General features: G+C 45.1%; 1 long non-coding RNA gene across 1 annotated transcript in view; it reads right to left on the bottom strand.

Annotated features, from left to right (window-relative positions):
* Positions 1-1,256: 1,256 nt before the first annotated feature.
* LOC119154843 overlaps positions 1,257-24,672 on the bottom strand; it is a 35,283-nt gene continuing 11,867 nt past the window's right edge. The window contains exons 2-3 of the long non-coding RNA XR_005106548.1: positions 3,370-3,587; positions 1,257-2,354 (exon numbers count right to left, since the gene is read on the bottom strand). This is a non-coding gene — a long non-coding RNA (uncharacterized LOC119154843). The remainder of the gene's footprint in view (positions 2,355-3,369; positions 3,588-24,672) is intronic.

Raw genomic sequence — 24,672 nt, 5'->3', positions numbered from 1 at the left:
GATAATTTGCATTGACATAATAACTAAGTGTATGTGATTACCAGTAAAGGCTGTAAAACTGTTATTCAAGTCTTTTTGAGCGTTGCTGTCATTGACTACAAGGCTGCGTGTTCATAGCAAGTTCATCTCTGAGGCACAGCTAGTTATAATGCTCTCTGAAAAGAGTAGCAGGGGGGGCTTTTGGCCTCCTTCCCCCTCCTCCCACTCTCAGCTCTTAATGACGATATCGCCTGCTGTAAATGGGCAGGTTGGTGCAAATGAGAGAACCCTATCCCCAGTTTCAGCTGCGGGTAATATCTCCCACAGCAAAGGGTCTGCTTAGGCTTTGATGCATCTCCCTCAGAAGACCACCGAGGAAATGGAATATCGTGTGCTCTCCTGCAACCTCGAGGGCTCTGCGCTTCGGTGGGAGCTGCTTTGCAGCCAGTAGCAACTAGTCACAATTTGTTATTAAAACTGCAGCTCCCCACTGCTTGCTGCTGCTGACTACCACGAGGCTGGAGTCTACTCAAGAAACGCAGAGAAAGCAGAAACGGAGAATATTCCCAAGCTCACCTTTTAATGAAGGCATATGGCATTCAGGATATTGTTATTCATGTAGTAATTGGCAACGGCATACACGTATTAATGGTACCGCTCATCATGCTTAGGAAATTTTGGAATTGCTCCATTTTAATGGGCCATAAACACTTACCTGAAGTAAAAGTATATGGCAAATACAAAGAAACATGAATAATTCTTTATAATTGCACACATGTATTTATGTACACACACACATAGCCATCAGGCAAAGCAATTTTTTTTTTCATAATTATTACTGAACTAGAGAGCAAACTGCACCTAAATTGTTCTAAATCCAGATTAATAAATTTGATTTGTGACTGACAAGTGAAGGATCAAATGCAAGGCCCTGAGACTTTTCCTGGGTATTTGGGGCTGCATATGAACCGGAAGGAAACAAAATGAATCAGGCTGGCTGCAGGCGGCTGCAGAGCTTAACTGCAACATTTTCAGTAAAACTAGGGCTTGACAAAACAGCATCAACTCAGGGAGACAGGAAAAAAACACCCCTTCACAGTCGTCCTTCTACTGAGATATTAGAAAGAAGCGGGGTTGTGGTTTTTTTTAGTGCAATGAGTAACTGGAGTTTTATCTGGCTACTGATTCTTAGAGATGTGAGTGCATAGTTTATATCCTTACTAAGGAAAACTTCTGTTCTAATCTCTAATTGTAGAATTAAAACTTCTGCTGCTATAGCTATAGCACTATCCATATGGATAGTCTGGTTTAATTTCTATTTCAAAAGATTTTTTTTTTTAAGTTCAGTTGTCTTATTCAAGCTAGAAATAAGAGCTCTTATGCCAAAGTAAAAGTTTCACATGGAAAGATAAGGAGCAACAGTGGTTTAAGCCAACAGCTTTAGATTTCTGCTGCTGAGAAGTATCATCAGTTTGAAAGTAGACCCGCTGAAACGAAAGGGCCTTCTTAGAGGAGGGCATAAAAATAAATTTTATTTGCCAGCAGTGGGGTCTGTGTCTATAAGGACTGAAAGGGTACATATTTCAAACCATTAAAATAAAAGAGTACATTTCTGTGTGTTCCAAATTCACCAAAACTCACCTAACTGTTCATGACCAGACATTTATGATGTATTTTCAGAGGGTGCTCAGCTGAGCAGTCAGCAATACCTATGTACTGTATATAGGAGTTAATGACCTCAGTGCTGATTTTGATAATGATCTGCGGATGCAGACCTTGTAATTCTGATACCTGGTGTCTAAAAATGAGCATCTGACACTCTTTTACCTCTTCTCCTGCAACCAGAAATTGCAGTACTTTTGTCCCAGCTTAATATCTGAAATATAATTCTTGCAAAGACCAGCCCAGTGAGGCTGGATTTTGTATTTCTCTATTGGAACCACAACTCCCCTTTATCCTTATCCTTCGACATCTGGTGTTGCAGGTAGGATACTCTGGCTCACAGCATCTGGGCTGAGAAATGTTTTCTCTCCTTGGAGTCCAAGGTACTTCAGAAAAATCCTTCAGAAACCATTTATCAGATTCAGCGCTGGAATGTTCAGTAAAATTTACAGTGAACTGCCTTCTTTCCCTTCCTGCACAGTTGCCCCAGACTCACTCCAGCAGAGCAGTTGTTAACAAATTGGTTAATTGCCAGTGCTTTGCTGATGTTCGCTATTCTGAATCAGGGATAGTCAACTCCATTCATACCAATTTGGAAATGACCTTAACTGCTGTTCAAAAATAAAACAGGATTTGTTCTGAAGTTTGAAAATCTCACAGGCAATTATTTCTTCTGGTAACTGACTCTCAGCATCCCTACTCATGCTTCTTCACTGGCAGAAAGAGAAAATGAGGAGTTTTATCAATAATGGGCTGGTTGGCACCTCAGAAGGTCTGCGTCAGTCCCTGGCTCTGTCACGAATCTCATCAGGACCTTAGGCAAGTTGTCTCACCTCCCTGCGAGGCTGGAGCAATGTTACTTCATTTCCTGCTCTTTAAGGTGTTGTATTCGTCTAGATTGGAAACTCTTTTTGAGAAGGGTTGCGTTTGTAGGGTTGGATAGAACCTGCCGCAGTGTAGCCCCATTAACATCACAGGATTCTCAGATGAGGTGATAATATTCATAAAAGTAATTAAGGGAGGCAACAAAGAGATATCAAGCAAAGGGGTGATCTTGCAACATTTCTGTCCTCAGACTGAAACCATAAATTTCAGAAATCTTGTGAAACAACTTGCTCTCCAGAGTTTACTACTTGAACTTTTTGGAACAGTAGTATTTCAATTGTTTGGCTACAGCTGGAGAAATATCCAAACTTTTGGGTGCTGACTGGAAACCTCCAAACTTTCTGAGGTTTCTCTATCATTGACATAAACCACACTCTGTGGCTTTCAACAATAACATTTATGCTGATTTTAGCAATTCAAATCCAGATGCAGCAACTGAGGTTGGCAAAACAGATGAGCCACAGGCCACTTCTATCTGACTGTGCAGTCGCTTTTGATAACAGATTATCTGCACCATCATGGACAACCAAATTCTCATATGGCTTCTCTGATGTACAGGAGCAACATCAGTACCGTGCCAGCCTACAACGGATATAAACAATCTGGAAGTTTTTGCTTTGGAATACCTTGCTTGCATGTGAGAGCTGAACTGACTTGAACATGTACCAATGTGCTTTTGCAGGTTTGGTGGGCATAAATTCTCTGCTCAGAAAGGATGTCTCATTTAAAAAGATAAACCAGCCAGAGGGGAAACAAGCATCTTCCAAAAATGCATGTAGGAAAGCAATTCACAGAGTGATGGCAAATGCCATGCTTTAAACGTATGCAAGCATCTAGACTCACCTAGATGTAACACTTGCTTCTCCAAGGGTTGTGTGCGGACCACTGTCAGCCTCTGCTGGCAGGTGCCAGAGTTGTCCAGCAAAGAGGCAACTAATCCTCCTCTTGTCCAAGTGTCAGGAACCAGCAGCAGGTCTGTTTGGAAGAGCCAAGTAGAGAGTACGTATCGTCAGCACATCTGTGATTGCCCACAGTCTTCAGATGTGAGATGATATTGAGTCCTGCAAGGGAAAGTATAATAATAATAGACTTAAGTGAAGCTTTGATTCAACTTTATGAACAGGAGAGAGGCAATTCACACTGCTTACCCAGAAGCAATGCTCACACCAGGGAGTTGGAGGGAGATATTCTATTAAAAGTATCACTTCACAGGGGAGAATTCTACCCAGACTGAGATATGAAATGGGAAATTTCAGTGGGAGCTCCATTTTCTGTGGGGGAGTACAATGGAGAACTTGTTTTGGTAGCCAAGCTCCTAATGGAAAGATAACTTCATCCTTAAATCTCAAGTGATTTCTGCCAATTCATAACAATTTACACCTACAGGGCATCAGCAAATTAAGTCCAACTACATTACTGTCATACAAAGAAGTATTGGGTACACTGGAGCATGGAAAGACTGACTTACGGAATGACATATGTTAAGGAAAAGAAATAAAATTCAAGAGTCCCAACTCCCAGTCGCCTGCTGTAATCACTGTACCTTGTTTTTTAATACTCTTCCACTGCTGGAAATAAATGAATTATTTAGGTTCTGCCTGACCATTTTTCTCTTTCCTTTTTTAGCGTTTTATGCCTCGACTTTAATTCATTCCCAGTATTTTTTCCATTTTAGTTTCTAGCAATAACATTATTAAATTTCATGTCTGCTTCCGTTTTTATTTCCATCTTTCACCAAAAAGATATAAAGTGAAATGAATCCAAATGAGAGAGCTTTTCTCTTCAAACCGCTCTCGGTATCATCGTTTCCTTAATTAAGTAATTGAAGCTCTCCCAACACACACAACGTCATTCAATCTACTGCGGTCTCTCGTATATACTGGCACTTAGATTTGTTCCTATAGGGGACTGTTTTTCCAGCCCATCAGTCTCTTTGCATCTTGCTTCTAATAACCTCTCGGGCCTGTTCCTCCTGGTACCCCACAGTGCACGTGCAACACAGCTTTAAAACAAGGAAACAACGTATAGACAAGGTTACTTCAGGGTTATTCATAAGGCTCTCTATCCTGGGGCTTTATGGGCCCGGTCTCGATGGATCTGACTTCCTCACATTTCTGGCTGAACAGTTATATTCCTTGCTTTAGTTTTGTGTTTATGCCCTTAGTTTCTTCCTTTGAAGTGAAAGTTTTTACATTATTAATTATTATTTTTCTTCTTTTACATCTTAGGCTGTCCAAACCTCTTTTGCCACCTCTTTGCTGAGCAGTTGCTGTCTTCTTTGGATTCTGGAATAACATTTTTCTATGCTGGAAATCCTGGCTAGAAAAGTGTCTAGACCAGAAATACATTTTCAAAGGGCGAATAACACAAAGCCCATGCTAAAATTTAGCAAATCCTCATCCTCATGACAAAGTCACCAGGAAAACCTCCTAAACCCTACTAATTTAGATAGATCCTCAACACATCCAGTATTATACAGCTATGGCTGCAGTTGTTGGGAGTTACAGCAATTTTTATTGTTGTTGAAAGTTTCTCAATGGAAAATGGAGATTCTATTTCACTATTTTTCAGGAAAAAGATCCCCTCAGGAGTCTAGATGATATTTTTCCTGGGGTCAGGAGGGAAGGAAGAGCAGATGCTCTACGTTCCTTCTCTTCTATGGTCATTGGATCAATCACTTCCCTTCTCATTCCACTCCCATCCTTCCGATGCCAAATCTAGCTAGGGGTGGGGGAGTCAGCAATTGTTCTCTTGCCTGTGAATTTAGGATGATAAAGAAGGAGATGCTATTGCAATTGTGTTTCAAGCTTGGGAAGAGATGCAAAGAAGCCCAGGAGAAGGCAGAGAATGGGACTGTGCTGTGGATGTGGTGGTGGTGGAGCTAAGCCATGGCTGGAAGTGGTTTGAATTAGAGTCAACAGCATAGGTGGGAGGGTTGGAAATTAAATGGGTGAACTCAAACTTGAGGTTTGAGGAGAAACAGCTAGTAAAAGTTGTATTTGTACAGAGGAGATATTATATGCAAAAGCACTAGAAAGGGTTTCAAGCTTAAAATCTCACAACACACCAAATGGCCTAACTTTTCAGACCCCCTAATCTCAGAGCTTTAGTATAAAGATCTGGAAAACTGACATCCAAACTCATATTCCTGTGAGCATCCTTACTACTTCTCACCGAAGTCCTTATTCTCCTGAATAGACCTAGCTCTGACTTTACATGTGAATTATTTCTATTCCATAATTTTATCATATTATACTTGTGACAGCCTGATGGTGAGGAGAGCATCCAGATCTGCTTGGAAGAACTAAATCCAAACAGAATTAATGAGTAGGAGAGTTGTGTGACACTAGCAGGAATTCACTCCACTCTTCCCTGGCCGAGAGTTTTGTAGAATGGATCTGTGTGACATCCTTTGCAGGCTGAGCGTTCGTAAGCCCAACCTGTGACACTTCAGCTTATCACACATCTGGTGAATGAGCGGCCTCCCAGCTTACGGCCACTAAAGCAGAGGAATTTCACCATCGATCTGGAGAAGCACTTGAGACAATAGGAGTAACAGGGCAATAAAGATTGCAATATATCACCGAACTCGGCCTCTGGCTTGCACAGAAGAGAGCTGCATTAAGATCATTACAGCCTGCCTATGACTGATCTGAAGAGAGTAAGTCAGCTCTAGGAAGGAAAAGAGCTGCTGAAAACAAAACAAAACCAAACTAACTAATGAAAAAAAAAAATATATTAATGTGACAAAATTTCTTTTGCCAGCCTGGACAGCTGCCTTTAGATTCCCATTCTGCTGTAAGCATCTGCCGATGAAACACATGCACTAGTTAAACCAAATTATCAACCCCACCTTGCCCCTACAGAAACATCCAGCTTCTGAAATCATGAGTTACACTCACAAAAATGGGAAAGGCAATGAGAAAACAGGAAAGAAACAAAACCCAGGAATCCACCTCTTGTGTAAGTCCATACATCAGCAAAATGCTGAAGAAGCTCTCTTACTGGAAGCACAAGGGCAAGCGTTACTGTCTCCGCCAGGCTCTTGTGCTGGGAGCTGGGGAGGTAATTCCTGGTCCCGTTGGCTCGGTACAGCCTGGTGACAGCCTGGTGACAGGTGACAGCCTGGTGACAGCGTGGCATATGGCCCTGGCTGGCCGGCCCCTGTGGCGAGGCACGCGGAGCTGCTGCCCACAGCCCTACTCCAGCCACAAGCCTGCCCAGGTGTATTGGAAGTGCCCCACAGGATCGCAGCCCTGTGATCAGGGGTTTGGGGATTGATCCCCTGGTACACAGAAAAAGGAAACCTTTGATGTACTCTGAACTGAAAAAAAAGTGAGTAGAGGATCAAATCCCACCAGCCTAAATCCACCTGTGTTTACTGCTGGGGACATACAACCATTTCTACCAGCTGAGGGTTGGCCCAGCAGGCATTTAGTTTTCCAGGGCACATGTTTGTCTCCTGGGCATGTTCTTTCCATGTCCCTGCAGATCACCTGGATTGTCTTATGCTTTTCCTGTGTAACAGATCCACCAATGACCTGCAAAGGAGCCAAACTAGGAGCAAGAGTGATCGCAAAAACCCAACCACACTTGGTGACTCTTTGTCACTGCAGACAAATCCAAGAATAAAATCCCTTTTCTGGCCCCTGATCTCTCATTGCCTGTAAAGAAATTTGTCATAATTGTCACCCTCTTACGGAGAAAGAGGTGGAATTTGATGCTTTGTGGAGAATGAAAAAAATCTCCATCAACAGAGGAGGAAAAGAAATAGGGACTTTCATTCCCATGTCCCCATGCTCCCTTCCATTTGCTTCCATTTGCTGTGGGTTTGCCAGCACCAAACCAGTTAATAGTGAGCTTTTAACATACATACATTTAAGCAGCTACTTACGGTGCATTGAGCCAGGTGTGCTAAGCAATTGAAATTAATTTTTATCAGCAGGCAAGGCCTTCTAGTCAAACTGGAGAAGCCTTAATCCTCCTAAATGGAGCAAAACCTCCCTGCAGATAAAAGACTTGCCTGGCTTGTTCCAGAGGGAGTTGGTGACATGGCTGCACCCTCGCCCCCTTCTCCCTAAGGAAAATATGGCCCTGCGGGAAGAGTGGAGAGGGATGATCAAAGGGAGCTGCAGTTTAGCCGCCTGCTTCCAGCAACAGAAAGGCTAACCCATCATTAGCAGGGAGCAGCGCTATTAGAGGTGAATAGTGAATGGAAGGGATGCACACTTAGGATCTTTGGCAGACAGAGGAATTGGGGCTATGCCACTGCGTAGGAGAGATTTGGGCTTGGGAGGGGACCTTGTTTCTTCCCACTCCTTTGGCAAGGTAAAACCCAGGTGTGTCCCTGGGAATCCCTAGCTTTTAACTCGCTTAAGAGTATTAATGAGTGGATGGTGGTTTTCACCTGCACAACTCATAGGTAACTCTGAACTGCATTTCCCACTGCATTTTGCACCTACAAAACTTCTCACTCTTTCTCCTTATCGCCCCTTCACCAGAAAACAAAAAGCAAGTGTCCTCTTCAAGGGTCGCTCTCTTATTTTTTTCCCCTCTGGCTTTGGAGTATAAGGAGGGAGGAGGGCAAAAGGGCAAACTTCCTCGAAGTTTTAAAGCAGAGCTAGGAAAGTAAAATGATTCTCCAAAAAACCGCATGTAACAGTGCTGGAGAGGGAGCAGGCTGGGCAAGTTCTGCACTTTCTTCTCTGATTAAGTTATTGTCTGCTTTGGGATGGGGTCCAGCTAATTGTCAACTTGCATAAGTTTTGGAGGTTGAGTAAAAAGTCTTAGTGAGACGTTGAAGGGTGATGGTAAAAGCATACTTATAGCTGGCTTTTTAAGATGAGGTAAATGGAGATTTCTCTGTTCAGCAGCTTGCCTGCATGAACGAAGCCTTAGCTTCGATGTATCCATGTTACCTGTTCTCTTACTGCAGAGTTGCCAGCTTACAGATTTCCAGCACAGATTTGTGTTGTCAGTCCCAAGTACCAGTCAGACACAGCGAGCCAAAGACAAGCTGTGGAGCAAACAAGGATTAATTGATTAGTGATCCTGCAGCCCACTGGGATGGGGAAGGCTGACTGGATGTGGAGAGGGTGTAGGGAGCAGGTTTACATTCACCCTGGGGATGAATCTGCCTCTGGGATATATATGTTGAAGGTGGTCAGAGTTTGAAAATGTAATTGTTAGGTAAAGACCACGCATAGTCCTGGGTGGCACTACGGTTCCTTTTAGAAAAGGGGCAGAGTGCAGTGCCCACTACCAAGTCCAATTGCTCTAGCAACTACATGGAGCAGACAACCCCCTGCCATCCCCCCTAACAGGTTATGCCACGCATTTCCCAAGGGGAAATCCAGTTCTTCTGGGTGCAATAGAGCAAGACATGGGCCATGGTTTCCCTGACTCCTTTGGGTATCCCAGCATTCCTGTTGCATCCAGCCCAGAGCCAGTTTCACATGTGAATACAAGGAACTGAGTTGAGTAATGGCCTTTTGGGAAGCCTTCTGGTGTCTCTAGCCCTCCAGACCACAAGTCAGAAACAACCAGGCTTTTGCTTTGCAAAAACCCATCATCTGCTCATTAACACTTTCTCCATCCCATGGTTTGACTGACTTTTATCCACCCTGCTACAAAGGAAACTTTTGATTTTTAATCCCTCAGCCTGGAAGCTCCAAAAAGGGAATTTCCAAGCATGCAAGTGGTTATTAATAATAAATAAAGACAACCTCTTACATGGATGGAGCACCTCTTATAGAAAGAAATAGATCCCAAGGTGTTATACAGACATGTTTCTGCTTTTAGGAATCACTCTCATATGGATTTACGGCACAGAGACATTTTGTCCTCTACCAAAGCAATATCATGTTATCCACCGTTGAAAGCAACTGTCTCAGGGGTTGAATGAAAACGATATTTGCCAGAATTAGAACCTAATAGTGACTATGACTTGCTTTGCATATTTTAACGGATATGCTTTAATCTGACCTAATACTTAGAGACTCTGAGTTCCTGTTTGTCATGATGAGCTCTGTCTAAAACTTGGTTTGAGCCCAGCTTCCACTTTCACTGAAGCACTCCAACACGGACAACCTTTTAGCCTTCCTCGGTGAGAATAATATTTGCTTTCTGATAGGCTGAATTTACATACTTTTTCTTTTTATGCGTGTGCGTGTGTGTTATGATGAGAAGTTTTAAAACAAATGGAGTTATCCCCAGCTGCTAAGTTCTGACATGCACTTTAAATAAGTAAACCCAGGGATGTGGCAGGCTGTGAAGGAAGGGAGAGCAAAATTGGCTTGCATGATGCACTGATCACAGAATTATCATCTGCTATCACATAGTTTACCATTAGACCCAGCTGCTGCCAACCTGACCGGTGCATTTCTTCAAGCTAAGCTAACAAAGCACTTATTTGTTATCCAGGGAACTACCTCTAATAGACTTCCAGTGAAATAATATTTGCTTTCCAACCCTACTTTGAATCCCACTCACTTTGTTAAAAAGATTGCCTCTGGCTGTCTCCGCTGGTCTAATCTAATAGTTTCTAGTTTGTACAAGCAAAGCGCTTTCAGCCAACAATATAAATAACTTAAAGAGAAGAAGACACTTTTACAGCGCTCTGTGCCGGGTGCTATAGAACATGACAGATTAGTAAATGACGCCTCAGTGGAGCTCATCTGGGAACCTCTGTCAGTTGAATATGAGCAATTACAATATTGTATTTGGGCTGAAAGGGTTGTCTGTCTTCTTACAAAAAGGCTAACAAGAAAAATAATTCCTGTCTTACTTCTCCTGTGCATGAAACCGATCTAAGTGGCTCTAGCCCCTTTTCTCTTCCCCTCCCATTGCCGTCGCAGCAGCAGGAGAGGAAGGGGGGGGGGGGAAGCGAGCAAGGAGAGAAAAGAGTTATTTTCTTTCTGTTTTCACTTTTCGTTTGAATTGAAAACGAAGAAAGAATAATATTAGGAGAGGGGGCTCCCTGAGGTTTGAGAGGGGACGTTTTATCATTATATCAAAGGGTACTTTCTGCCACCCGCCTCTACTACTCCAGCAGTCCAGCGTGCTCCTTAAAGAGCACGTGCCCCATGCCTGTCGGAGCCGCTCGATTTATCTCGGCTCACCTGCTATGATCACCAAGGGCCTAGAGTTTCAAAGAGTTACCCAAGGTTTACCCATGCTATTCCCACTGTGGCTTTTTTAAAATAGAAATCCTGAGGCTGAGCATCATGCGACAGAACAGATACCATACAAGCTGTGATTTCCAAAGGAAAGATTTTCACATCCCGCTGAAATTTTCTTGAGGCTCTTTTGAAACTGCCTGTAGGAGTGGAGGGACAATACCATGTGTGCTCCTCTAGCATCAGGGAAGTTACACCAAGGAATCTCCCTTTGTGACAGTTTGACATGGGATTTTGCAAACATCTACAGCCAAAGCAATTTCTTTTTTTTTTCTCCCTTTTTTTTCTTTCTTTTTTTTTTTTTTTCTGAAGAACCATCCCACTACCAGGAATTTCTTTTGTTTCCATCTGTCTTTTTCTCACCACAGCCAGTTACTGTGGCTCTTTTCAGGCCTGTGAGTAATTGCATGCAACTGCAAGCACAGGAATGTACACCAGCAGAAAATTATGCTCCTATTAAATGAGGTCCTCCTGCTACAGAGAGGAAAACACTGTCTTTCCACCCCTATCCTGCTATTAAAGCAATAGCTGCCATATCCTGTGTCACCCTGAGGATGACCAAAGGCTCAGATACACGGGCTATAGCTGCAGTTATATAGGAAGGTTTGGAACCAGACAAAACCACAAAGGTCTGAGCATTAAACTGCTCACTGATATGCCGAGCAGGCCCTGGCATTCCTGGGGTGGAAATCACTTTCTGAAGCCCAAGAACTACTCTGGAAGAACACAGAGCCATGATGAGAAGTGACCAAGAAACTGCCATTCACTGAAAATAAACCACGATCCCTTGTTGAGGGGGAATAATGTCAAAACATCACATTTCAGTTGGAGTAATTGCCAGCAGTAATGTAATCTAAAAGCTGGGGGAAAATCTCCATCCAACACAAAACCAATGCAAGCCTAATTCTGCCGTTCAGACCTAAAGCCTGCCTTCATGCTCATGCTGATACACCTGGTGACAGCGTGGGCTGTGCGCTGCCAGCACGGGGCAGAATTTGACCCACAGATTTCCCCCACACTACTTAACTATGCTGTATTAATGCTGCAAATATCCCTGAAAACAGAGATATGAAAACTAGCTCCTTTCAAGCAAATCGGCTAGTTTTCATCTTGGAACATAAATGATGCCGCAGGCTCTGTTCATGGCTCACGGATGGGACTGCAGCTCCTGTGAGATCAGAGGTGCAGCCATCAGTCAGAAACTGCCAGCTCCTGGCACTCCTGAGGTGTTCAACAGGACTCTGATATCTGATTTCCTCCTCCTCTTGCTTTGTTTGATCCCAGCTGATTTAATCACAGATTATCTTTCACCAGATAGAAAGTACCTCTGCAATGAAACAGCAGTAGTGAATGTAACGTTACCTCCTGAAAAATTAGGTCTGGATGGAAAATCAAAGAACACGTCAGGAGAGATGGCTGGAATGAAGAGGCCAGCAGTTCTGAACCAAAGGGCCTGGGCTCTGCTCACAGATTTGGCCACCAAGTTAGTGTTTGATCTTGGGCGTGATATTTCATCTCTCTTTGGTCTGTTTAAACTGTGAGCTCCATGGGGCTAGGCTCATCACTCTGTGGCTGTGTAGTATGCAGAACATGGAAAATATTTGTCTTTTAGATTGCATTTGGCTTTGCGTTTGAAAAAAAGGAATGCAACCTCTTTCTTTTATATGAAAAAGTACAAAACGTCTTCCTCAGGTTTTCAGAACATGGTCACTCATATCTTCAGTTCTAAAAATGACAGCTGGTAAGTCTTTGTGTTTTCAAACTGCTGATTTCAGTCGTGCCTACTTTTATTTCAGCCTTGGGCACCATACTCTCAAATGTAGGTGAATGCAATTTTTTAAAACTCTGAAAAACACATTTTTGCAAGGAAAGTTTGTGGGAAGTCTCCCTGTACCTATGCGAGGTAAAAAAGGCAGAATTAGGCAGCCTTGGCAGATTTAGGATTGTGCCGAAGGGATCAATCTCTTTCAGATTGGATGCCTCAGACACTTTGCAGCAGTGGAGTGGAGCACTGGTAGCAGGATAGGCACTACCAGGGCTTAATGACAGCACAATGTCTGATGAACTTGTGAGTGCCAGCAGTGCCATAAGCAAGGGCAGGGGCAGCACCTGAGCATCCTGGGCATAGTTTTGCCATGAAGCCTTCATAAAATGAGTGCTTAGATCCCCAAACTATTACAAGGTTGAGTAGAACCAGATCTTGTACTTATTACGCAGAAATTATCTTTTAGCTGTACCTAGTCACAGAGATCTGCAGAGATACGTCAATGCCTGTGTCCACTCATTTTGGTTAGCATTATGCTCCTAAATACATTTATGGATCTAACCTCTGACCACCGTCTTTTGTGCAATGACATAATACCTTTCCCCATCTTCTCTTTTCCTAGACTACAAAAATTAAGGAAAAGCATTCCACCACCATCCCCCAGTGCTCCCAGTTCTTAGCAGGGAGAGGTGCCCCTCCGAGCTTTTGTTTGATTATCTGCCACTGAAGTCAAGGCCAGCCACTTGCTTGCCTGCCTGCAGCTCAGCCCAGGCACCTCTTGGAGGACCAGCCATGGAACAATTCAGCCTGTAAGACCTGTATTTCTCAAACTCAGGGTGGGATGAAAATCAGTGTCTATATATCTTTCACATCCTTAATTGTAAAGTTGTTAACCTTGCATTTAGTGCTTGAATACTCCTGTGATGGGCACTAGAGATAAACCTCTGAGAGCCAGACATTGAAATAACATTGTGAACATTTTTTTTAACCCAGAGAGCTATTATTGACAGGGTGTCAGCTGCTGATGAAGGGCCCTGAAATATTTTATGGGATGTGACAGCTAATAAAACAGGTTGTTGTTTTTAATTGTTTGGCAGGTAGCAGTGAATTGTGAACAGATGTGAACTGGGTGCAGAGGAGTCTGTAGGTTTCCCTGAATTTCTTCCACATTTCACCGCCACCACTAACACTGAACATTAAAAATATTAGTCTCCTAATTTTCACCCTGTGCCTTGCTGCTTTGGTCGTTTTTGAAAATTGCACCATGCAACCAAAAGTGCTCTGCAAAATTCCTGGGGCCCAGTCGACCAGGGCCAGAGGAGGTTGATTTCAGTATAGGGGGTTGTTTATGAAACAGGTCACATTTTTTCCACATAAAATTTTGCAGATGATCCTGTCGCAGTTGATCTGCCAACTGCACAGATGGTGTGCCTCTGCTGCACTGAAGACAGCTCAAAAATGTCCTGAGACCTACGTCCTTATGAGACTGCCCAAACTAAAAATCATCTGTACTGCGCTGTGGATGTGCATGGGCACTGCATGGCAAGAAGGGAAATCTGGGTCTTTGCACCCCGCTGCACAAAACTCTGCTTTTCCAGAGCTGCTTTGGGTACAAAACTTATTCTCGGTTTCAGCCCAGTGCCTTGGCTTCTTCAGCCTGCTGCATAATTAGCTCCTAACACTTTCCATAGCACAATGTACTTTTGGGAGGCTCCAAAGAGCCTCTGTTTAAGAGACCCAGAGGGACTGTGCAGGGCTTGCATTGTCTGAAATGAAAGATGTCTCATCAGGTTACACCTTTTAGCTCCTATCTGTATAAGCATGTTGATAAGTGGTGCTTTTTCTTCCTCCATCCCCCCACTCCCTCTCTCTCTAATATAATCTTTGCCAGATCTAGTCAAAGCAGAATAGCTGCAGGGGATTCATTAATCCTAGTCTGGAGCTAACCACCATCAGCACCACCAAATCATAAAAATAAAAATTTAAAGCACCTCAGTTTATTATTCATTTACCCTCTGTCCAGCCTTTTCTTTCTGCTCCCAGAATAGGTTCCCCCCCACACTGGTACCCCTCCAGTTGCTCCATCCTCTCCCTGATCTTCTGTTAAACAGTTATCAATTCCCGAGGGAGACTTGGGATAAAATGACACTCCTCCCATGTGCCGAAAGCTGCCAGGGTTGTGTACACTGGCACAAGTACAACAGAAACTAAGCCTTGGCCTCAAGCAATGTAACACCCAGATAAACAAGTCTGCCAGAAAGAGGCCCGGCTGAGGCTCTGCGCTCCGGGAGAGGCTGATCCAAACCCTCCTGAGCTGCAGATAGCTGCAAGACAGGGTGTATCCAGGAAACCCAGGCTGCTCCATGGTGTTACATCCCTCCTGGCAGTGATCCAGTGCATCCCCCACAGCCGCCCTCCCCACACCACACTTGCCAGCCAAAGAGGTGTTCCCAAATAATGCGGAGCAAAAGACACCGGTAGCACCTCAGTGCAGACCTGGGCAGGGGAATCCTGTTGCCTCGATGTATTTGGCCACGGGAAGATGCTCGATGTGGGGAGAGGGGAGCTGTTGCCTTGCCCAAAGCCTCGGCTGAAGGTTTGAAGTGGCTGGGTGCACCCTGGGGATGGCAGAGGCAGACCACAGCTGTGCCCACGGTTTGGGTGCAAGATCGAAAGAACAGAAAAAAAAAATGTTTTCTTCTCCACAACCCAGGAGTATTTCTGCCTTTCCTAGCACTGGGCTCCAGCAGCACTACCTGCCTCCTGCTGCAAAGCCTCTCTCCTGCTCCCGAGCACTGACAGCAGGCAGGAGAGCCCTTCCTGCAAGGGGAGCAAGCGGAAGAGATCTGGGCTGGCAGAGCATCCTCCAGAGGAGGAACAGGACCTTTATGTTCAAACCAAGGAGGTGGTCTGCCTGTAGGTGATTTGGACGCTCCCCCAGTCCCCATCTCCCAATTTACCTACAGTAAAACAAATTGGTTTTGAGAAGAATCATGATCTCGAGATGCCTGAACACTGGACTTCTTCCTGCTTCTACCAATGGGAGCAGATAGGGCCAGAAGAAGATACCCCCCATCTTCCCTCATCCTTCACTGAGGAGTTCAAGGTGTCATCCTTTGGCTTTTTCATGGCTTTTGGAAAGACTTGCAAGGATCACATGCCCGAGGAATGAAGACTACAAGCCCTCCAGAAGCGACAGGCATTTTCCAACTCCAGTCCTCCCCCGAGCCTGCCTGGGGAGCCTGCAGCCCACCCATCGGGGGCAGTTTTGCTTGTTCAGAGAGGGGAGGCTGGGCTGCGCCACGATACCACCTTCCACCTACACTGAGCAGTTACCGCAGCGCAGGCCACAGAGCTGCTTGCAGGTTACACACAGCCCAGATGTGGCTGCTGCTGTCCACTGTTGGGTTGTACTGCTTTAGGGTTGAGATGGATTAGAGCTGCAATGAGGACAGGCTGCTCTAGGCACCCACTCCCGCCTTCCATGTGCTACAGAGAGCTGCAGAGTCAGGATGGGCCACAAGCTTCAGCAGTGCCATCACCCACCCCTCTTCCACCAAACATGCCAAAGGTGGGAAGAAGCGAAGACAACACCCTGGAGGGTAGCCCCATTAGTATCGAGGCACTCTTTGAAATTGGGGTTATCCTCTCCTACCGTCAGAATTGATCTGCTTTACGGAAAACCATGAGCAGCGATGAGCTTCCAAGGCTCTGCCTGCAGATAACCTCTGTGACTGAGGGATGCACAGAGCGGAGGGTGTTTGCTAGCTAAACTGGACTGCCTGCAGTGAGGCGAGAAAGTGCATCCAATTAAAAATACTCAATCAGTGTAGGCATATGCAAAAAAAAAAAAAAAAAACCACACAACAGCAAAGGCCATTCTTGTTTGCAGTGAAGAGTCTGGCAATCTTAATATAACGAGAAATGCAGGCCATGTGGTGCCTTGTATACCACGTATGTTCAAGGGAATCATTTTGCAAAAGTGTGCAGGATCTCTCTTCATATCCCCCATTGCAGAAAACTGCAATTTCCTTGTGAAGCCTATCAGCAGTACATGGTAACTGAAAACCACTAAGCCAGCTTTTCTATGAAGTTTTTTCTTCTACCTTCAGACTGGAGAGGACGCCTAAGTACTAAGCTGGGAAGGGCACTTTACATCAGAAAAAATGGTACACACCAGATTGGCTTCTTTTGGGGACATTTAGGACTCATGAATGACTCAGGAAAAAAAGTTTCTGCAAAATTAGACTCTGATTTCATCAGCTGAGGGACAGAGCACCACCAGCTCTGCCACAGAGTCTGGCTGGAGCAATCAAATGTTGCAGATAGGAGATGGAGGCAAGCTACTGTGAAACTGAGGGATAATTGATACCTAATAAGTTTAAGTGCTATCAGTGGTACTGTTAAATATAGTTAAATGCAGTTTATCCACCTCTAATTCAGTATTGATCCGCTTCTCCTGTACACCAAGGAGGCTGAGTGTACTTGATTTTTAGTGCATCACTTTGGTGTTGCTAACTGCCCTGGAAACAGTGGGACCTTTCGGAAACTGGTTGGCCTCAGCAATACCCACTCTGATTAGCTTAATGCAAGTCCTGTGATAACTGCAGTTTCATTAGTAAAGCTACAGCTCCTTGAGTCGTGCAACCATGTAAGGAACTCTTTTTCACCTTGTTTCTTTACATGTTTATAACCTCCAGCTGAAAAAGGCTCAAAAATCTGCACCCTAAAATCTCAAGACCTAAAATTAAAATCAAAAGGCGTCGACAATTATTATCCTCTAAACCTACAAGCTTTCAGCAAAGCTCATTGCCTTTTTGCAGCCTGACTCACACTACCCAGTTGCTCGAGGCTGGCAGTATTGCTTCCTCCTGCCTGCCCAAAGCACTGGGCAACTCTCAGATGTGGAGCAGAGAGAAGGCGTCGAAGCTGCGGTGGGGGTGCGGAGGCTCGGCTGCACCACTGCCTGCTTGCCAGCCCCCCAGCACCACCCGCAGTCCTGGTGTTGGTGGTCGTGTGATGTAAAGCTGGAGCAGGCGGCGCAGAGGATTACTCATTGCACATGGGTTGCAGTTAGCGCTGCCAGGGCTTTATCTGTCAGTTAGCCGCGGGAGCAGAGAAGAGCCGGCTTCATGTTGGCAACAGACCGAGCTGTCCCCGTTTCTCCTCTGTGTGCTTTGGAGCATCAGTCCTGCTGACCCCCCGGGTGCAGGCTCTGCCAGGGGGACGTGTCAGAGCAGGCAGGCTGTGGAGACCTCCTCCCTGAAGGACAGCATCACGGTTGTGGCTTCATCATATGCTCGTGCCTTCCTGGCTTCACTTTGGAAGCCGTGTACTAAACTGGGGCACAGAGAGAGCAGCAAATGTGCGAGGGATCAATCCTGCAGCATGCCAAGCACCCTCCTCTTCCCGCTGGCTCCCACTCCCAGCACCTTGCAGGATCAGGCCCTTTCTTATGAACCGTCAAGTCATTATCGTCTTTCCCTGTTTGGCATTTAACGTCTCTTGGCAAAAGATTAATGAATTGACTGGCTTTCAACAGGTTTTATGAAGCAAGACAAGAGCATGCCAGCACAGACAGAATATTAAATGCGTTCAGCAGGGAAGCCTCGCACGCCTGTTGTCTGTGCAGCCAGTGTGTGTGTGTAGGCACGAAGGGCTCTGAGGGAACCGTTGGCTCAGAATGGCAAGCAAGGGGGAAAACTGCAATAAAAGCAACATGTGGCCTTTAGCTTACTGCCTTACCTCAGATGAACCTTCGTTAAAACTGCTCTGAGCCTGCTGATTTCATGCTAACCCCCACCACACACACCAGGAAGATGATAGTCACATGACGGAAACATATGAATTAGGGATTGGGGGGTTTAAAGCATCATTCATATTTCTGTGGTTATTTCCCCCTGGTCTAAGTGCCCTGCCAGCCATGCCATGGGCATTTGGGTGCACAGGTTCATCTTGTCACCTGCTGCTGCAGTGGGCAGCGGGCAGGGCTGTCTGCACGAGGGGGGGGCAGAGGAGAGTGAGAGGTGCCTGGGTGCTTTATACAGGCATAGTTCAGCCAAAGAGTTCTGCTGACTTCAGAAACCACCAGAGCAGAGACCTCCCAAAAGCAGATTTCATGCCATGTAACATGTCCTTTGGTTGTTCTGTTTTTAAAATATATGGACTGAGTGTTGATTCAGGTCTTTAAAACAAATGAACCATTTTATTCAAGTAATAGCTGCGTTAGCAGTGACTGAAACTATTGCAGTGCTTATTTGCACGCGAGGGTAAAGTAATGGAATTTCAGGTCTGATGAGATCAAGCCAAAATGCTTCTGAGTGTCAGAGAAATTTCAGTCCTGGACCTGCTTTGAACTCCACAACTCACACCCCAGACGCAGATTTTTAATCCTCTTTAGTAATTGGAAATATGTGGCACAGCACATCTTCTTTTGGAAAGTTTAAAGGCAGAAAGCCATACCCCTTGTTCTAATGCTAGAAGGTCCTGACACTGCGAAGTGCTTGAGGTGCAAGGGATTTCTCATTCCCATGGATGTGAATGGGAAAAAATTTGGTCAGCACCTCACAGGTTTAGACTTACTAAGGCAATTGGAATGATGTGATGGTTTACTAATTGTTGCCTCTTCCCATGTAATATTGCATGATTACAGTTACTTTTTGAAAAGAAGTTAGCAGTGCCAGATCCTCAGCTGGAGTCAGCCAGACTATATCCATGGGAAATGAAGGGTGAGACTTTTTAACAGGTCTCTAAAGCCATGTGGAATTTGTAAACCTTTCTGGATCCTTGGCCTAGTCCTGAAATATCTGTTCAAAGTAACCAAGAAAAGCAGTTCACAGTCAGCAGCTCCTTTGGGAAGCACCCAGGGATGCCCATGGGTCAGAAAAGGCGATAGCCTCTAAGAGGGGTATCAAAAGGCGCAGGAACTGTCCTGGCACGTGTGATAACCTGTATGAGCTGGCTACTGCCAGCCAGGATGGCGTGCTTTGGGTTCTGGCATGGCACACAGCCCTTCTCCTCGCATACCCTTCGCCCCGGGGCTTGCACGGGCACTGCTGGCCCGCAGATCAACGCTGCCGGTCCCCGCCGCTGCACGGGCAGAGCCTTAGCAGCTATACGGGGCACCTGCCAGCTTAGAGTAACATCAGGTCTCTTATCCAGCACAGACAGGCAAGAGAGAAACGGTGAGGTCTCATCCTGTGTCCTGCCTTAACAGACCATGCGGAGATTTACGACACGTGGCATGTGATACAGGTGAACATTCCACTCGCGTTCACTGTGCAGGGAGGTTCTCGCACACCAGCACTCCTGCCAGCCGCCCATTCCACAGGGAGAGCAGAGGAGGTCCTTTTCAGATGACAACACTCTGTGCTAAAAATTAGAGGCATCCAGTTTCCTCTGGTGTTAGTAATAACGTGTGCCGGTATGAACTGGAGCGAGACTTGCAGGAGTCGCTCCTGTCTTGGCTGTGCTTCTGGCACCAGCTGCATGGTATTGAGTCCAGTGTGAAGGCAGTTAGCACTGGGGATCCTCCTTGGCAGTCTCAGGGACAGCTGTCAGTGCAGGCAGAGGCTAGAAGATGCTTTTTCTCTCCACATGGGTTGTCCTGGAATGAGACTGCATCATCATGCAAGCGTCCCCTCCCTGGCTTCTTGCAGGCAGGTACGGGAATGCAGGCTGCCACAGGGATATTCAAATGACACATATACATACAAACCATTATGTTCCCTTGCATAGGGTTCATCTGACAGTCATTTTGCAAGCGGTTTTCTTTGATACGACATCATGATCAGCATGTTCTAACTGGAACAGTGACATCGTTCCACACCTTGAACCACCCACATGTATATCACCACAGCCTCACCAGATGCAATATCCTTGTACAGGCAGGAGTTTCCCAGGAGAAAAAAAAAAAAAAAACACCAACAAAAAACCAAAAAAAAAAAAAACCCAAACCTGACCCTACTTAGGGAGCTTGCAACATCGTGTTTTCTGTTGTGTCTTTGACATTTTCTGCCATTACTGCTGTGGCCATGAAGTGAAGCCTTTAATGACACAGAAGTAATGAATACAAGGCATGGTAGGCAGGCATTGCAATAAACTTCCACCAGCAACAAGTATGAATGACATGACTTACAGCTTTTGCAATGTTTTTCCAGGTACCAATTCCCCACAGTCGTCCTAAACCTGTATTTTTTACATATATGCATTTGAGACTGCGTTGGTGCAGAAGCAGTGCTCACGCTGAGACCAGCACTGGGGGACACTCACACACACAGTTTTTTGAGAATCTGGAATAAGCTTTTTTCTTCTGCAGTTTTGAGTTCAGAGAGCTTTCCATGCTCAGAAATAGAAGGCACTCACAATGTGTTTTTAATTGCAGCTGGGATTTTCATCTATTTATTTATTTATTTTTCATCACTCTGCTTCCTTGAGGCTCTTTAGCAGAAGGACTGGCACTCAGAGCTTGCACACTCTGGCAGGTGGTGATGAAACATCAAAGCCCTCTTCCGATACCCACTAAGATCAGCTTCTCTGCGCAGGGGAAAAATGTGCAGGTATTTATTTGCATGAAAAATTCTCTCCGTGCATTTTGTGTGTGACAATGATGGGGCAAACAAACTGCTTCATGTCACCTGCCTGCAAAAATATTCACTTTGCATGCCACCATTAACTCTGCATGAAGCATGTGTGGGTGCAGGTGCTGTCTCCAGGTCTGGGGGAAGCTGTGGTCCCAGCAAGCCACCCATGCTGGTGCCTGACCTCTGAAGCGGGCAGGCTGCCTGGTGCTACAGCCGCTGAGAATGCACAGAAGGTGTCACTACGCAACAAGTGAAATGGGTATTTATTTGCCAAGCAGAAGCAGAGGGGGAAGAGATGTAATGCCCCAATTTACACACACACACATTTGCACCGTGTCAATGCTTCAAAAGCACAGTTTAAGGGTGCATGTGATCTCTGCTGCAAAACGAATGACGATTCTCAGCCAAGAAGGCAAGCAAACCTGTGCGAGTGAGACATTTATATGCCATTGCATTAATGGATAAACCAACAGTTTAAATACAGCTTACGTACTTTGCATGGAGCAGTTATATACCCTGACTAATAGCAAGCAAGATCCTACAGTGCACAAATTCACAGCCTCATCTGTAGCACACCAGCCTCACGTTTTTACCAAGCTGGGTCGCAAAACTCTTACTTAAAGGAAAGCCTGTAGCTTTCCATCCCTATCAAACCGCCCATCCTGAGAGAAGTACCCTGGGCATGCCCACACCTCCATCTCCCCATCAGATCTTGCAGCATTAATGCTTACAAGACAACAACAGTTGTCATCAGCTATCGCCCCAACAGCCTATTTTGTTTTAGGAAAAGTCATGGTCACCAGATGTCCCAGGAAGGAGGCAGGAAACCATCTCAGTCAAGGGGAGTTTCTTCCTCACCCACACCATGTCCATAGAGCATCCTCAATGAAAAAGGTCCCTTGCTCTTCAAGTATCTGCTTAAATAAGGTAGGATACTTGCAGCTGTGAAGTCTCCATGGATTTATATTAGGTCAACTCACTGCACTCCCTGCTGAAATGTAAATGATCATCCTGAAAGATGCTGTAAAACCTTTGTGTAAAGCAAGATCTAAGGCAATTTCTAAAGTTTCTGAGAAACAAAACTAACTCTAGGGTGGGGAGAGGATTGCAGCCAAAGGACTTCTTGGGCTAATGTCAAGAGAAATCCTTGAAAACACAAGAAGGAACAGGAGTCTGTGAGTGTGTGTGTATACACATACATATACATCTCTTTCCTCCCAACATCTTTTCCTGCTCATCCTCTCCCTTAATTGAGATTTTTCAGCTCCAACAGTGGATCACAGCAGCAATTATTTTCTTGATCTCTTGCCACACACTCTCTTTCATCTAAACTATTTCACCCACTCATTTTTGTGCAACTAAATGAGACACAGCAAACACGTGAGTAGTGCATTCACGCAGCAGAGGGAATAGGAAAACTCAAATTGGGGCAGCAGGGCTGTCTCCGAGCTTGCAGGACTCCATGGAAAGTGCCTTTGGGGCCTTCCACAGCTTCTTCTCCAACTGTAATTGATTTTCTCCCTGTTCAAAAGCCCATGTTTCCAACCCTCATCATACCAGAACTCTTCATGGCACTTAAGAATGAACCCAGATACTCCGTTCAAATTACTGGGAGAAGATCAGAAAAACTCCTGGCCTCTAGAGTTTGATATAGACATCTCCTGGCACTTTTATTGCTGCTTTAACTGAGTAATCTGTCCAAAATAACTGCCATTGATTCATTTCTGTTTTCAGCAAAACAGAGGTTTGGTTCTTTCTGGTGGAAAAATGTTTTTTCAGAAATATTTTGACTTTATTTCCAAACTATGAAGCACTTCCTAGTTCCTTTCTGTAATTAATTAAGCATTTTTGTATGTGTCAGGGAGAACGCTGAAATTAAAGGGATGCACTGCTCTTGGCAAACCTGATCTTCTTTCCCCATTGTTTCTTTTCTATCGCTGCGGGAGGAATATGTCATTTTGTTCAAGAAGGGAAAATTCCTGCTATTTTCAGTGCTGTGAACGCTGGGAGTTCGATGACATGCAATCGCTGTTCTTGCCAATGCAACGGGACACCAGTTCAGCTGCATCTTTGGCTCAGTCCTGTGCTTTCTAGGAACCGCTTCGCAGCACTACCACCGCCACTGATTAGGAGTACGAGGAAAGGGGGCAGAATCCTCCCATTGCAACACCCTCTCCCTTTTTTACACCTGCACTGAAGCTGACTTTGGCTGAAGCTATGAAACCGCACACAGAGCTTCAGGTAGCGTGTTCCCAGCGCACACCAAGAAGCTGCAAACCTGCTTCATCCAGGATATCGCTGCCGAGAGCCTCTGCGTGCCCCGCTCCAGCTCCCCGGCTTTGCTCGTGCATGCTGAAGTTGGCACCGTGGTTCTCCAGCTACTGACACCTGTGCATGCTAACACTTGTGCTTGTTCTCCAAGCGATTCAACACCTGCAGCGTGCTCAGACATCACCGCTCGCCCTTGCAAAACCCCTCTAGGGGTCAGCTGTACTTGTTTCAGTGGGGTTTGTCTTCCGTTCCACTTTGTGTCCCCTGTGAGTGGTAATGACAGAAGCCAGAATTCTGTTCTAGCCTTTGATATTCCTAGCATCTGCTTCTCAGCTGTGGCTTTCTTAAATGGGAACAACAGCAACCAAAACGTCCATTTCCACAAAGCAGGTACCAGACCTCAGGGACAGCAAGTCTGTGAAAATGTGGGCAGCTTTGGCCAGCAGTACTCTTTTAATGGCAGTCACCAAATACTAACCGTGATGAGAAAGCAACAGGTCTGAGACTTGGTGTTAGGCTGATGTCTGTTAACATCTCCCTCTTTATCTGGAGGGGTTTTTGCTATCTGGGAAAAGAACTTCACCCTGAATCAGTGCACATTAAGAAAAAAAACAAAAAAACCAAAAAAAAACCAAATAAAAAAACAAAACCCAAGACAATTCAAAGGATGAAAATGCCTTCAACTTCATACAAATATGGTTAAAAGTGTCACTCATGGACTCAGGAGCTGTCACTCTTGACATTCTTCCAGATGATCTTTTAGTTTCCTTTGTTTTATTGAGTAACAGGTTTGTCCATATGGAATCCACAGGAAAATTAAGCCTGGGAATTTAAGGATTCTCAGTGAATGCTGCGGGAGGGAATTTAAGGTAGGCTGCTTAAGCCACAATTGACTAGTGAACTCAGAACATTTCAGATTTTCTTTAATATCATTAATTGACTTTCCTAGAACCATAAAGAGCAGATCAGCTAGTACTGGCAGGTGTGCCATGGGCAGCGCTGACAATCTGTGCAGTCAGGAGAGCTTGTAGAAACTGCTGCCTGCAAAACGACTGAAGTTAGGATAGCAAAACCGGGTGAAGATCCCGACTCACAACCAGCACCATCTTAGTGCTGGCACCCTGGCATGGCTGAAGTCACATTTGCCCTTTGATGGTGTCGTACTGCTACTAAACAGCAAAAGGGGAAGGCTACTATCAAGCAAAAGGGGAAATTAGTTCTACTATTAACAAGCTTTTTTTTGTGATGATAGAACCATTTTGCACATTAGTATTACCTTTCTGGGGAAGTAAGCCGCCTTCCTTAGCAATACTAATCCACCAGCAGCAAGACAGAGCAAAAACAAGAGCCG

This window comes from Falco rusticolus, chromosome 10, assembly GCF_015220075.1.
Source record: "Falco rusticolus isolate bFalRus1 chromosome 10, bFalRus1.pri, whole genome shotgun sequence".
Taxonomy (NCBI): Eukaryota; Metazoa; Chordata; class Aves; order Falconiformes; family Falconidae; genus Falco; species Falco rusticolus.
The sequence above is the reverse complement of the archived record's forward strand: the minus strand, read 5'-3'. Positions and strand labels throughout refer to the sequence as shown.